Raw genomic sequence first — 3,904 nt, 5'->3', positions numbered from 1 at the left:
TTAAACATTTAATTTTAAGCTCCCAGCTGTCCCAGCAGGTCCTGGAGGGCACTCACAGCCTTCTCCAGGGAACATTCCCATCCAGAGTTGGTGTGGGAATATTTTGGGTAGAAGTTGCTCACGGCCCCAAGGCTGCCAGAGCTCCAGGAGGGTTGGACAGGGGGGGATTGTTGGGGTGTCCTGATGATCCCTGGGGGTCCCTTCCCACTCAGGATATTCCAGGATTCTACAGAAATCCTGTTGCATTGTTGCTGTGGATGTTTCTGTGTTCGTAGGGGACAAATGAAGCCCCAACTCCTTAAATAAAGAGGGGCACGGGGTGGAGAAGAACGAAGGAAAACCCTGGGGAACATGTCCAGAACTCTGGGACGACGCTCTGAGGGACAGGGGGGGATTGTTGGGGTGCCCTGGGCAGGGCCAGGAGCTGGTGTGGATGATCCTTGGGGGGCCCTTCCCACTTTTTGGGAAATCATTCCATGATTTTATCCATGATTCCAAGTTTGCACACTCATGCCTTGCTCCAAAAGCCCAGAAGGTCACAGACAGGAAGGCTTTGGGGGGCCAAACCTCCAGTTGATGGAGAGCAGCAAAATACACCCTGGGCTGGACCTTTCTCTCCTTATTCCAGTTGCTGGAGCTTTCAGATCCCAGCGGGGCCTCCTGCCAAGGCCTGGGGCATGTGTTGGGGTGCCCTCATGCCAGTGAGTCCAGAGATGCCCAGGGAGGACTCACAGACATCCTTTTGTCCTCAGTGTTTTAAATAAAAAGCCCCCAGTGAAGGCATTGTTTGTTGGGAGAAGGAACTGGATTTTTAGCGAAGCAAAATCTCCTCTCTGTTTGTTTATTTTGGAAGGAAGGAATTCACCCGGCCCCAGGGCCTGTCCCAGGAGGGAATTCCAGCCAAATGGTGCCAGAGGAACCCAGGCTGGAAGAGGGGTGGGAGCAGCTCTTCAGTTCCTTCACCTTCCCTTGGGATCTGCTCACACCCTGGGAGGGGGGGGTTGTGTTTTAAATAACAAAGAAAGTCGTGCAATTATTCCTGCTTTTGCATCTTCGGGGATCTGAATTCCCACGTGGGAGACTGGGAATCCCGGAACATTCCCAGCTGGAAGGGACTCACAGGGACCACAGAGTGCAACTCAAATGCAGGAGGTCTGTCCCTGTCAGGCCTCCTCCTCCTCTGAGCACTTCTGGCTGAGGGGTTGAGTGGGTACAACTTGTTGTAGCCCCGACGTGGCTCTGCAGGGGTGGGGAGGGCGAGGGGCTGCAGAGAGCAGAGCAAAGAGTCCCATTTCTTGAGCAAAGAGCCCCATTTCATAGAATCACAGAATCATAGAATCAGCTGGGTTGGAAGGGACCTCTGAGATCATCAATCCAACCCTTGATCCAACCCCGCTGTGGTTCCCAGCCCATGGCACTGATGCCACATCCAGTCTGTCCTTAAACACCTCCAGGGACAGAGAATCCACCCCTTCCCTGGGCAGCCCATTCCAATGGCTGAGCACCCTCTCTGGAAAGAAATTCTTCCTAATATCCAACCTAAACCTCCCCTGGCCCAGCTTCAGACCCAGCCCTCTTGTCTTGCTGATGGTTGGCTGGGAAAAGAGACCAACCCCCCCCTGGCTCCCCCCTCCTGTCAGGGAGTTGCAGAGAGTGAGGAGGTCTCCCCTGAGCCTCCTCTTGTCCAGGCTGAACAGCCCCAGCTCCCTCAGCCTCTCCTCCCAGCACTTGTGCTCCAGTCCCTTCCCCAGCCTCGTTGCTCTCCTCTGGACCTGCTCCAGCCCCTCCATGTCCTTCCTGAGCTGAGGGCCCAGAACTGGACACAGCACTCCAGGGGTGGCCTCACCAGTGCTGAGTCCAGGGCAAGAATCACTTCCCTGGCCCTGTTGGCCACCCTGTTCCTGAGCCAGGCCAGGATCCATTGGCCTTCTTGTCCCCCTGGGCACACTCTGGCTCCTGTTCAGCTCCCTGTCCATCCCCACTCCCAGCTCCCTTCCTGCCTGGCTCGTGGTTCAGCTCTGATTCCACAGTGTCTTTTGCAATTCAAGCAAGAAGACACAGGGAGTAACCCCGGAGTAACCCCGGAGTAACCCCGGAGTAACCCTGGAGTAACCCCGGAGTAACCCCAGCGATAAGGAATTTACAGATGGAACGTGTCGAGCGCGGTTTTAGCTGGAAATTAATATGGCAACAGGATCAAGTGCCTGGATATGAGGCTGCTGATGGATGCTGGGAGAGGAGCTGAGGGCTGGCCCCCGCTGGATGTTCACTCTTGGCCGGGTCCTTTGGGGAGGTGGAGCCAGGGGGGTTGTTTTTAGGCAGCTAAACCCACCTTGCTGTGGTTGAAGCTTCCCAAAAATCCAGCCTGATCCGGTATTTCTTGCCATCTCTGTAATGAGAACTTCACCTGGAGGTGGGAAGGTGGAACCATCCATGTCCCACCACTGGGCTCTTCTTGTTGTAAAGCTGAGCAAGCTTGGAAGAGGAAGCAAAAATCCCAGTTTTTCAGCTCCTCACCTCTGCTTTTCCAGGGAAAAACCAGGACTTCTGAAGGACAACTTACCCTGCACTGAGGTTCCTGGAAGATGAGATCCCGTAACACGGGCTGGAAAAGGGCTTTAGACATCTCCTAAGCGTCCGTATTTCCTTAATAAAATTTGATTGGTGCCTCATTAAAAATTTAATAATTTGCCCGTTCGAATTAGCAACAGATGGGAGCTGGAAGGCAGCCAGGCTTCCTGGCCTCCAGACTGCAATTTCCTTGGCTTCATTCCCCTCCAAAGGAGTAATCTACATAGGAAAATCTATTTTTGTCAAGTGCTTGTTTCAAAGGGGGTGTTCTCCTCACAATTGTGCTTTCATTAGGATCCATCTCCAGGAATTCTCGCTGCGGTGCTTCCGTCTCCAGAGGAGGTGGGAGGTGCAAGTCCACCCCCTTTCCTGCATTGGTTTGGGGTTATACATTTATTAATCTGACTTTCATGAGTCCCTTTGAGGAGCGTCTTCTTCTGCTGCTTTTGGTATCCCGATAAAATTTGAGTCAAAAAACCCAATATACGGTTATTTGGTAACTCACCTTTGCAAACGTGGCTCGTGGTTCTGTTCAGGCTGCCAAAAAAGGGCTTTTTTTAATGAGATCCCATCACCTTTACACCTATTTCACTTCAAAATCAGTGCTTTCTTTTCCCCTCAAATCCTTCTTGCTGTTGGTCTCGGTGACACCCACAGACCAAACTTCTCGTTTCTCTTTCATCAGCGTTAATTTTCAAGCCTGACTGTGCTCCCAACTGCTCAAGAAACACAAATCAGAGGGAGCATTAAGCTGGAAACAAGCAATTATTTTGCTAATTGGTCCTTTCCCAGGATTTCTTGTGTGTTTTCCAGGTGGGACAATTCTAGCCCAGGTTAAACTATTCCCCTTTGCCTGTGGGTGCCTGTGGCTTGTTCAGGTATAACCACCCCCCCCACGACTTTTTGGTTGCTTCACACATCAAATCCAAATATTTCACTGCAAAGACAGCTGGGGGTTAATCCTGGAGCTAATGCAGGAGTTGGGTTCACAGGCAATCACTAATTACTGGACTCTTCAACCTCGAAATTCCCTCAGCAAATCTCAGCCAGACCAACACTTAACTTCCTCAGACAGTTCATGTGGAATTTTCTGGGTTAAAGGTCTTTTTTTTCCAGCCACAGATCAAACACTTACACGAAATCACCTATTCCCAGCAGAAGGGAAAACCTTATTATTTCAGAATTTAGTTTCCTGCTGTGCCAATATCCCTAATCGAGGGTCAAACCCAACATTCCTCAGTGCAAGCACAGCCCTTCAAAAATCCTTTTTTTTTTTTTTTTTTTGTTTTTAGGGGGGGGGGGGTCCCTGTTTGGGAAGGGGAAACCCCAGTTG

The 3,904-nt window shown here is 51.3% G+C and overlaps 1 protein-coding gene across 1 annotated transcript in view; it reads left to right on the top strand.

Annotated features, from left to right (window-relative positions):
* FBN3 (fibrillin 3) overlaps nucleotides 1-3,904 on the top strand; it is a 124,411-nt gene that overhangs the window by 34,181 nt on the left and 86,326 nt on the right. The window lies entirely within an intron of this gene.

The sequence above is a fragment of the Lepidothrix coronata genome, unplaced genomic scaffold (genome assembly GCF_001604755.1).
Source record: "Lepidothrix coronata isolate B3197 unplaced genomic scaffold, Lepidothrix_coronata-1.0 Scaffold356, whole genome shotgun sequence".
Taxonomy (NCBI): Eukaryota; Metazoa; Chordata; class Aves; order Passeriformes; family Pipridae; genus Lepidothrix; species Lepidothrix coronata.
This window is presented reverse-complemented; position numbering and strand designations above follow the sequence as displayed.